The 11,965-nt window shown below is 36.7% G+C and overlaps 1 protein-coding gene across 2 annotated transcripts in view; it reads left to right on the top strand.

The window, feature by feature from the left end:
- Positions 1–11,965, top strand: part of CDH2 (cadherin 2, type 1, N-cadherin (neuronal)) — a 251,009-nt gene that overhangs the window by 167,925 nt on the left and 71,119 nt on the right. The window lies entirely within an intron of this gene.

The following is an 11,965-nucleotide window of genomic DNA, read 5'->3' as shown; positions in this document are numbered from 1 at the left end:
TGCATAGGTTTTAAAAAACAGATTCCTTAGAAATAAATTGGTATTTCTGGACATAAAATTTACTAAATTACTAAAGGGGACTGTAAGTTGCAAAAATTAATTGTTTTCAAAATACTTTTTGATTATTCAGAACTATAAATAGTGATTATATTTTGAGCATTTTAAAGCCTGTTAATTATTAAATTAGATGAAAAATAATATTCAGTGTTATCATGTAGATAATGTTATATTTAATTTTCCTAGCTTTTCGTATGCTTTATTTTTAAATGTTTCAAAAATGCAGAAGACCTGAAATATATATTTTCTAGGTGTAATGTTTGTAATACTCATTTGTATTGTATTACTGATAGTGATAGTGAAGTCACTCAGTCATGTCCGACTCTTTGCAACTCCATGGACAGTAGCCAACCAAGCTCCGCCGTCCAGGGGATTTTCCAGGCAAGAATACTGGAGTGGGTTGCCATTTCTTTCTCCAGTTGTATTATATTAATTATACAATATTATTATATTATAACATATGTAATATTATTAGACAATGTTACTTAAAGTTAATTTTTATGTATTATTTACAGATAGAGTTTCTGAAGCTGTACCTGCCTGTATTTTCTGTTGTGTTTAGATTTCATTTTCAATTATGCTTACTGTCCCAGCCTAGTGCAAAATGAAAAGACTTCAGTCATCAGAAACCCCTCAAATGTTTTCCCTCAAATTGAAATCCATGTGTCCTTATAATTATTTTCACATTTGGTCTAAAGGTTTAATTTCATGCAAAAATGATCAAGTGAAGCTACATGCAGGACTCACTTTGAGGGCATTATACCCCGAAACACCTAATTTAAGCAGGAGAAATTTTGGATTCTCTTAAGCAGAAAGTAAAGAAATTCCTTTATGAGATTAAGTACAGCAAGCTAGCATCAAGCTCTAAGAGCCATTTATAAGATTTTACACATAGCGCTTTAAGCCAGAATGCCTCACACAAAGGGAGAATTTATGTTATCGGTCTGTCTATGCATCATCAGTGCTATACCGGAAACCAGGGAAGTGGAAGAAACAGAAAAGGAGCCATTTTTGAATAATACACTCAGGAGAGGTGGTGATGGCATGTCACACTTCATAGTGGCCGCACTCGTCAAAAAGATGGTTAGACCCAAAATTATCATTGCATGTTGGTGACTTGAAGGAATTAATAAGTATGTTGGTTCATAGTTGTTAATGAACTTTGGGCCTCCCTGGTGGCTTAGATGGTAAATAATCTATCTACCTGTAATGCAGGAGACCCAGGTTTGATCCCTAGGTTGGGAAGATCCCCTGGAGAAGGGAATGGCTATCCACTCCAGTATTCTCGCCTAGAGAATTCCATGGACAGAGGGACCTAGTGGGCTACAGTCCATGGGGTCTCAAACAGTTGGACACGACTGAGCGACTAATGCTAACACTGAAATATGTTGGTTCATAGCAGTCATTAGAATCCTTGAAGAGCATTATTTATTTTGGAAACAAAAAGCAAAACAAACTTTTATAAATCAAATATTTGAGGAGATGAAGGAACACTGTAAAGGAAAATTTTAGGCAAATGTTGCATAAGTCTGATGCTCTGGCCCTAAGGTGGGCTGTAAATTACATGAAGATATAAACATCAGGAGTTTAATCCGAGAGTCCCATGATCAGTATTAGTTTTACTCACGTATAAGCTCTTGTATATAGAAGTTTGCTTATAAATCTTAACTCCACATAAATTGATATTATGAAAATAAATGACAACAGCTTTACGCAAAGATCAGGGATTAGAAAACCATATTTGCTGATCTATACCAAAGTGCACAAGCTGTCCAAAGGACACTTTTTTTTTTTGGCAAGAGTTTATTGGCTAATAGAAAAATGGATTGTGAGTGTGTTTGAAGTGTTGTTCACTCCATATTTGTTGAAGGAGAATAATTCGCTTGAAGAAAATAGCCCATTTAACTGACATTTTGGAGCACCTGAATGAACTTAATTGAAAATCACAAAGGCTGTGTAAATATTACACATACTCACAGAGTTTATGGATTTGAAGCAAAGTTCAGCTTTGGAAAAAGGAAAAAATTATATATTTGTGATATTTAGTTGGTATTACATTTTAAATCCTAAGGAAAATTATTGACTGTTAGAGCAATACTTATCTATGCATGAAGTTGAATTTTATCATTATTTTAAAATACTTATGATAAAGAATATGAAAAACTTTTGCATTTCCACAAGGAATTTCAACATTGTGTTTGTCAATTAAAGAAGGACCAGGAAATTTAATCAATGTATTCCTCATGGTTCATGACAAAAAAGATTTTTCTATCAATTGTAGAAAAACTAATGTACTCTATGCTACCCATTTGCTACCACTAACTTCTGTGAATAGTTTTCCTTAATGGAAATTATCAAGCATTTGATTTCTCAGTCTTAAAATGTTATATAAAGGCATTTCATGCAAATAAGCAGAAATTTCTTATTAAAATTTTTTTTTCAGTTTTGTATAGAAGTTCTATGTGTATTTTATAGTATGTTTCCTAACATTTTATAGTATGTTTCGTATTTCATTTTTCTTACTATAATTGCTGCTGCTAAATCGCTTCAGTCGTGTCCTACTCTGTGTGACCCCACAGACGGCAGCCCACTAGGCTCCGCCGTCCCTGGGATTCTCCAGGCAAGAACACTGGAGTGGGTTGCCATTTCCTTCTCCAATGCATGAAAGTGAAAAGTGAAAGTGAAGTCGCTCAATCATGTCCGACTTCTAGCGACCCCATGGACTGCAGCCTACCAGGCTCCTCTGTCGGATTTTCCAGGCGAGAGTACTGGAGTGGGGTGCCATTGCCTTCTTCATCTTATTATAATTAGATGCTATGAAAAAAATGTGGGACTTTCCAGGTGGTCCAGCAGTAAAGCACCTTCCAATGCAGAGTATGGGTTTGCTCAGTGGTTGGGGAGCTAGGATCCCACATGCCTTGCAGCCAAAAAACCAAAGCATAAAACCGAAGTAATACTGTAACAAATTCAATAAAGACTTTTAAAATGATCCACATCAAAAAATATATATACATATATCTTAAAAAAGAAAGAGAAAGTGTACTGACTTTTTCTACCAAAGTCCATGTGGACATTTCCAGACTATCTCTAGTGTATCCCACTGTGCGTGTGTGAAAAGGATTGGTGGATTCTAAATGGCTCTAGGAATAATTGTTGCTGAAATTGAAACTCAGAAAGAGTCTAGAGTAAGCAAAGAATATCTAAGCCGATTTATGAGCAAACCTGCAGTTGATAACCATTCTTCATTGGGATCTATAAGAAAAAAACCATGAAATCCTTAGTGTTAAGATAATTCTTCCCTACCTTTCTCCCTATAACTTCTTCATTGATAAAGATCTAGTTCCTTAATAAATATTGCCCTGTGCACATGGAAGGGGAACATCTGTCAACACTGAAACTCTTTCTGTTTTCCCAGTTTGCCTTCAGAAATAGCCGTTAATGTGGCAAAAAAAAAATACAATAAAAGTCAAAGGGGTATTTAGGCACAAAATTCTTTTACAGTATTCTCTCATAATTGTTTCTAAATATGGTTGATGCGTTACTTAGGCAAGAATTCTAAACCATATGTGTATATGTTCACATTTTCATTCCTATGGTTAATGTGTGCTATTAAACTGCTAATACGTTTAATATAGAAGATCTGTGGTTTCCTATTAATATTTTATAAGGATATTATGTTTTTATGGTTAACATTAATTTGAGGTATAGTTTTAAGAGTCAAAATTACTTTAAAATAATTATTTCACTGGTGTTTAATTTTGTATTAATCATGTTAACAAAGTTCTATGTAGTCTAGAACACATTAACTACATATTACATATGGAAACTATGCAGTGGCTCTAATAATACATTTCTTATTTAATACTATGATGTTTTTAGGCACAAATATTTAATTGTGTGTAGAGTTGTTTTCGGAGAAGGCAATGGCACCCCACTCCAGTACTCTTGCCTGGAAAATTCCATGGACGGAGGAGCCTGGTAGGCTACAGTCCATGGGGTCGCTAAGAGTCGGGCACGACTGAGCGACTTCACTTTCACTTTTCTCTTTCCTGCATTGGAGAAGGAAATGGCAACCCACTCCAGTGTTCTTGCCTGGAGAATCCCAGGGACGGGGGAGCCTGGTGGGCTGCCATCTATGGGGTTGCACAGAGTCGGACACGACTGAAGTGACTTAGCAGCAACAGAGTTGTTTTAAATTTGAATTATTCAGTGGATCAAGCTTGTTTTTTCAGTTGTCTAAAGCAGCTCATTTTCTTTTATCCTATGTTTTGAAATTCTGGAGTTTCTACTTTAAGTTATTTGAGCACTCAAGAAAAATTAATATTCTAATGTAAAGAAGATTGTCAGAAAAAATATTTTAAATTGAGTTCCTTTTTTTAAAATAACAGAATTTCATCTTTATTACATGTAATAAAATATTATGGCTTTCGTGAAACACCAATTCAGTATCTCCATACATAGGATGTTTATGTAAAATTATTGATTAAGTTATATTATCTGGCTCCTGCTAACATCATGTTGGAGTAATTCACTGGCACTCATGCTTGGCAGAGACTGAGGATATTCACAACTATCTACTCCTTTCAAATATCTGATAATACAGCTGGTTATACCATCCCCTTAGGGAAATATTTTTAAAATTATTAATATACTATTGTTTAGAAAAGTTCTAAGTTTACAGAAAAATTGAGTGCAAAATACAGAGTTCATATCCCCCCCCCCTTGAAAGTTTTCCCTATTACTAACATCTTGCATTAATGTAGCACATTTGCTGCAACCAATAATGATACATTACTATAAAGTCCTTAATTTACTTTAGGATTCACCCTTAGTTGTGGCTTAGGCTATGGCTTTTGACAAATGCATAATGTCATGTATCTGCCATAACAGTAACATGGAGAATGGTTTCACTGCTAAGGATGTATTTTATTTTAAAATAAACATATCATCACCTTTTATTTAAAATCTATATATTAAAAATGATCAAACTGCTTCCTGTTTTGGAAAATGAAAGTTGAAAATATTAAGTTACTGAGAATTCTTTGCCTAACATCCATTAGGAAAATGTGAGAATAACAGAAGCAGCTTCGTTTCAGTGAACCATGTATTTCTCCCCACAAGTCATATGACTGTGATGTTTGCTTTCCTCATTTTCAAAGTTAAATTTTAAATCTAATCTTACTAATTTTACCATGTCCCTTGGATATCTCTTTCTCCCTTTCACGTGGCTTCTGTCTATTCTCCTTTTTATTTTTACCCAACTTTTTTGGTAAACATATTCTGTCGTAGTCCTTCTGAAAACCTGTTGAAAGTCTATAAATAGTAAATAAATACATAAATTATAAATATATATTGGTGCTGTGACTAAGGTTCTATAGCATAATGGTTTTCCACTTGTTATTTTTCTGTTAATGTCTATGTTTCTATAAAAATTTTCATGTAAGTAAGGCTCAGCATTTGGTGCTAGGGCAGAAGTGAATCTTGTCAAATTTGAGAAAATATTCATGGTGCAGCTAAGTCAAAAGTGAGCAAGACAACATTAAATAAACATTGACCCATTGTTAATAAATGGAATTCATGTGTTACCCACTTGTTAGACTACAGAGTGGGTGGTTTAAACGACAGAAATTTATCTCACAGTTTTGGAGACTGGAAGTCTGAGATCAAGGTGCCAACAGGTTTGGATTTTCTCGAGATCTTTCTCCTTGTCTTGCAGATGGCCATCTTTCCCTATGTCCATACAATGACCTTTCCTCTGTGTATATGTGCAGCTATGTCCAAATTTCCTTTTCTTATAAGATGTCAGTAATACTGGATGAGGGTCTACTCATATGAGCTCATTTACCTTAATTACCTCTTTGAAAACCATATCTCCAAATACATTAAGTTCAGTCGCTCAGTCGTGTCCGATTCTTTGTGACCCCCAAATACATTGGGTTGGCCAAAATTTTGTTTGGGTTTTTCTGTAAGATGTTACAACCCAAACGAATATTTGGCCACCCCAATACTTATATTCTGAGGTATTAGGAATTAGAATTTCAGCCTGTGAATTTAAGGGAAGGCAACGTAGTCCGTAATACCATTGAAATTAGCAAGCTTTTTAGTTTGCGTGACTTTGCAAGCAGTAAAACCTGGTAATTACTGATTAAGCATGTGAACGAGGTGCTGTCTGTGCATTAAATAATCACAACCACAGGATGAAGTCAGGACCAATATCTCACTAAGGAAAACTTTTTCAGTTGGCAATGGACTTATTTTCAGTTAAGGTATTGATTTCACTCGTTGAATGTACAAAAAGAATTAATATCAATACAACACATTTACAGTTAATACAACACATAATACATCACAGTCCTTTAAAACTGAGCGATGCTCAAAATGTTGCTTATTTTAATATCAGAGCAATGAAAATTAGCATTTGTTTAAAAATCTCAGAAAAGTTTGATGACAGAACTATTAAAGCAATGGGGACAAGGGTGCCAGAAAAGCTATAAGATTTTAAGTGACCACCTTTATGTGGTTTCCTCCAAAGTGATTTCTCAGAGTCAGGCTGTCTGGGGTCACACACTTCTCGTTCATAGGATCTGCAGTGACCCTTGGTAGGAAAAGGCACATTTTTTCAAAGGCCTCCATCTTTGCTGGCTTGTATCTTTTTGACACCTGAACTCAAATAGGTAGCTGAGTAGCAGATGAGCCAAAGTCCTTGACAGTAACAGTGAGTGTGAATTTTTTTCATCTGTAACACACACTCATGAGTCCCTAAGGGTCTCAGTTCCTCCCGTCTGTGGGACCCTTAGGCGGTACTCCAATCGAAGAACTCCTTTTTAATATGCTAGTTACTTTGATACTTTCAAAGATTTAAACGTGGCACTATTCTCTTCCCAAGCATCTATCAAGCCTCTTTATCATTTATTTACTTTTATTGTTTATTAAAGGTTTAAGATCTATGAGTTAAGTTAGATCCTTTCGTGTTTTTGTAGGGCAAGCAAACACAAGGAGTCAAGCAGCATGGAGTGTAGATGGATTTCTGAATTTTCTGCCCTGTCCGTAGAACAGAGGAAACAATTCTCACTTTGGGTGGTTATTCTTTAGGTTAAAGTAGAAAACCTAACCTTAAGTGTCTTTTTAAGTGCCTAGCATTCAACAAGTATTAAATCATTTTCTTTCATAACCCAACCACCTAAACAAAGTCAAATTACTGCAAGTCCCTGGGTTTTGTTGTTGTTGTTGAGTATTGCTATAATAGGCTGCTGCTGCTGCTGCTGCTGCTGCTAAGTCGCTTCCTGCTTTCTAGTTTTTTTTTTAATTTAGATATTAATCTATATAATTGGTCTGTAGTATTTAATGAATATTTATTCTGTCCTATCACTGTTAAGTGTCAAAGAAACAAAAGAACTCAGACTCACTGTCAGGAAGCCACAAAGAGTTTATGGTCCACTTACAGAGACAAGATCTAGTCACATGAAACCATTAATAAGTAGACATTACTTATTATAATTATTATTATTATAATAAACAAAGTGCTAATATGTATTTCTATGGACAGGAAACATAGGAACACATTTTTTAAAAAAAAATTCAGAGCCTTCCCAAATGAGGGCACAGGCTGCCATTTTCCTAAGGACATCCAAGAGGCCCCTTCCCCTGACTCTGAAGCTGTGGCTAGGAGAAGGGGGAGAGGATAGGAGAAGGGGGAGAGGCTAGGAAAAGGGGAAGAGGAGTGGTCCAGGCCCAGAAAAGGTGATAAATACGGGTGTAGGGGCTTCCCAGGTGGTTCAGTGGGTAAAGAACCCGCCTGCAATGCAGGAAATGCAAGAGATGCAGTTTCTGTCCCTGGGTTGGGATGATCCCCTGGAGGAGGACATGGCTACCCATTCCAGTATTCTTGCCTGGAGAATCCCATGGACAGACAGAGGAGCCTGGCGGGGTACAGTCCATAGGATCACAAAGATCAGACACTGCTGAAGTGACTGAGCACCCATGCGTAGAATGTGGGCCACAGCAATGTGGAAACTGGCTGAGAAATCTGTCTGACTGCGCAGAATAAATTGTAGAAGATGATGTATTGCATTAGTGAAAAAGTTCGGTTGGGTTTTTCCGTAAGATGGAAAAACAGGAAAAAACCTGTTCAACTTTTCGACCAACCCAATAGATAAAACCAAAAAGACCAAGTGACTAAGAATTAAGAGAGCATTGTATACTAGGTCAAAGAGTTGACATATAATATTGCAGGCAGGGAGGAGAAAATCACTGCAGATGTTTAGTCTAGAAGTGGACACGCAGTGACCTGGAGCAGGAGAAAGACCACCCACGCAGGCAGATGCAACAATCCAGGTGTGAATGGACAAGCAATACCAGACTGTAAAAGTCAACAAGAAAGTGCAGAAAAGTGTTTAACGTTTCTCATCCACATTGTATGTTTTTAAGTATGGTGAATACCTTTTGTGATATAAAAGGGACTTTTTATACAAGAAGATGCTAAAAGTCTTTCATTTTGATTTCTCAGCAGGGCTCCCCCAAACAATTTGACTTTTCATTTTGTTGTCTTAATAAAAGACAAGCAGTAGATGGCATTGTTCTATAGAAAAGATTCCCATGTTTCATTTTTAAATCTCACAGCATGTAAGATGGGGGTAATTAAGTTATCTTCTGGGATATTTCTACTTCAAAGACAAATATTTTGACTTATCATAATCTAGTGTGAGATACAACTTTTCATTTTGCGATGTTTGAAAGATAAAGGATGGTATATGTGGATTATGTGGGAAAATAATATATTCAGTAAAGTATTTTATGACTATTATCAAGGATTTTATGGTTACTTAGGGTAGTAAGCTTGCATGTTATTTGTGGTCTGGTGTGCATCTTGGTGAATTTATGCTGATGAAAACAAAAGAATTTAATTAATTCACATGTGAGTAGGAGTTCAAAAAATGAACGTAGGTCCTTGGAAAATGCAAAAAATATATATGATTTTACTTTGTAATGTGTGACTATTAATTGAATTCCAAAATGTATCCAGAGTAATTGTGGTCAGAACATAACCTCACATTTTACAGAAGTGAAAAATTGTTTTTTTTTTTTTTTCCTTTGATCCTTTTATGTTCTTCCCATAGAATTTTTCTTCAAAAAGAATGATTAAGAATTTCAAAGAAAATCATCTTCTGTGGAGAATATTTTTATTATAATTTTATTTTGGCTTGAATAGGTCTAGTTCTACATTTATAAGTACGTGGTTTAACCTTTGTTTTGTTTCCAATGAGACATAAGCTGATTGATGTTGCCTTTAAGAAAGCATTCATTTTTTTCAACTTTTAAGTCATTACATGTAAGATAGAGCTAATTAAGATATTGACTTTTTTTTTTCATTTTTTTCTATTCTTAAGACATTTTCAGTTGTTTATTTTGAGATGTACCTTTATTTTCATTTGTTTGAAAACCTACAGAACTGTTAGTACTTCATAAAGCTATGATAAACACCACAAGAACTAGAAGTGGCCAACTAATCACCTTTTAAGTAGCATGAGGTTTTGTCATTCTGGAGCATAGTGGGCATTCAGTATTGATGAATATTATTGCTTTATTCCTTTCAGAATTTATTCCAAAATTATATATTAAGGCTGCATGCCAGGAAACATGCAGGGTATACAAGATAGCTAAGAAAATTTGCTCTGAAGTACTTGCACTGTGAGTGTCAGGCGTGGCTTTAGAACTATGGTGTTAAGAGTTCAGGTTGCTACACAAAGACTGAAAAGCAGTAATTTTTTCTGCCCTCAGTGACTCTGAAGCTGAGATGTATAGGATCAGTAGAAGTTTGTTAGGGAATGGAAGGCAGCATCGGTGAGACCTGGGAAGGAACAGGTCCTGAGGGTCCAGAATCCAGGAGCTTGTGTAAGAAAGAGGAAGACTTTGGAACAAGAAGATGCTGGGGAATAACTCAGAACATCTGACATTCTCTAGAAAGAAAATTCCTGAAACGGAACTACCGTATGATCCAGCAATTCCACTCCTGGATATAAATCTTTAAAAAAAAAAAAAAAGAAAGAAAGACTCTTTTGAAAAGAAAACATGCACTCAGGTGATCATTGCAGCATTATTTACAGTTGCCAAAATATGGATGCAACCTAAGTGTCCATCAACAGATGAATGGATAAAGAAGATGTGATGTGACATATATATAAAATGGAATACTACTCAGCCATACCTAGAGTGAAGTTTTGCCGCTTGTAGCAACGTGGATGGACTTGGAGGGGATTACACCGAGTGAAATAAGTTAGAAAAGACAGCTACTATATTATATCACTTATATGTGGAATCAAAAATTAAAATTAACTAGTGACTATAACAAAAAAAAGAAGCAGACTCACAGATAAAGAGAACAATCTAGTGGTTACCAGTGGGGAGTGAAGTGAGGGGAAATTTAGGGATGGAGAAGTAGTAGGTACAAACTGTTGGGTGTAAGACAGGCTAAAGGGATATATTGCTTCGCTGGTGGCTCAGCCAGTAAAGAATCCGCCTGCAAGGCAGGAGACACGGGTTCGATCCCTGTGTCAGGAAGATCCCCTGGAGGGGAGGGCATACGAACCCACTCAGTATTCTTGCCTGGAGAATCCCATGGACAGAGGAGCCTCATGGGCTATATATAGTCCCTGGATCGCAAAGAGTCTGATACGACTGAAGCGATTTGGCACACACGGCACGTGAAACATGGGAAATGTAAATAATATTTTATAATAACTATAAACTGAGTGTAACCTTTAAAAGTTGTATAAAAATTTCAAGATAACAATTCTTTGACTAATGTAAAAATAAAATTTTTGCATTTCATGTTCAGTTCAGTCACGCAGTCGTGTCCCACTCTTTGTGACGCCATGGACTGTAGCACGCTAGGCTTCCTCATCCTTCACCATCTCCTGGACTTTGCTCAAACTCATGTCCATCGAGTTGGTGAGGCCATCCAACCATCTCATCCTCTGTCATCCGCTTCTCCTCCTGCCTTCATTCTTTCCCAGGATCAAGGTCTTTTCCAATGAGTAACATTTCGTGTTACTAAGTTTTATTCTACCCTAAGCTTATTTAACTTACATGCAGAGTACATCATGAGAAACACTGGGCTGGAAGAAGCACAAGCTGGAATCAAGATTGCCGGGAGAAATATCAATAACCTCAGATATGCAGATGACACCACCCTTATGGCAGAAAGTGAAGAGGAACTAAAAAGCCTCTTGATGAAGGTGAAAGAGGAGAGTGAAAAAGTTGGCTTAAAGCTCAACATTCAGAAAACAAAGATCATGGCCTCTGGTCCCATCACTTCATGGGAAATAGATGGGGAAACATTGGAAACAGTGTCAGACTTTATTTTGGGGGGCTCCAAAATCACTGCAGATGGTGACTGCAGCCATGAAATTAAAAGACATGTACTCCTTGGAAGGAAAGTTATGACCAACCTAGATAGCATATTCAAAAGCAGAGACATTACTTTGCCAATAAAGGTCCATCTAGTCAAGGCTATGGTTTTCCCAGTGGTCATGTATGGATGTGAGAGTTGGACTGTGAAGAAAGCTGAGCACTGAAGAATTGAGGCTTTTGAACTGTGGTGTTGGAGAAGACTCTTAAGAGTCCCTTGGACTGCACGGAGATCCAACCAGTCCATTCTAAAGGAGATCAGTCCTGGGTGTTCTTTGGAAAGACTGATGCTAAAGCTGAAACTCCAATACTTTGGCCACCTCATGCGAAGAGTTGACTCATTGGAAAAGACTCTGATGCTGGGAGGGATTAGGGGCAGGAGGAGAAGGGGACAACAGAGGATGAGATGGCTGGATGGCATTACGGACTCGAAGGATATGAGTTTGGGTGAACTCCGGGAGTTGGTGATGGACAGGGAGGCCTGGCATGCTGCAATTCATGG

Source organism: Bison bison, unplaced genomic scaffold (assembly GCF_000754665.1).
Source record: "Bison bison bison isolate TAMUID 2011002044 unplaced genomic scaffold, Bison_UMD1.0 scf7180017864498, whole genome shotgun sequence".
NCBI lineage: Eukaryota > Metazoa > Chordata > Mammalia > Artiodactyla > Bovidae > Bison > Bison bison.
Note: the sequence above shows the minus strand (reverse complement) of the source record. Positions and strands in the feature narration are given on the sequence as shown.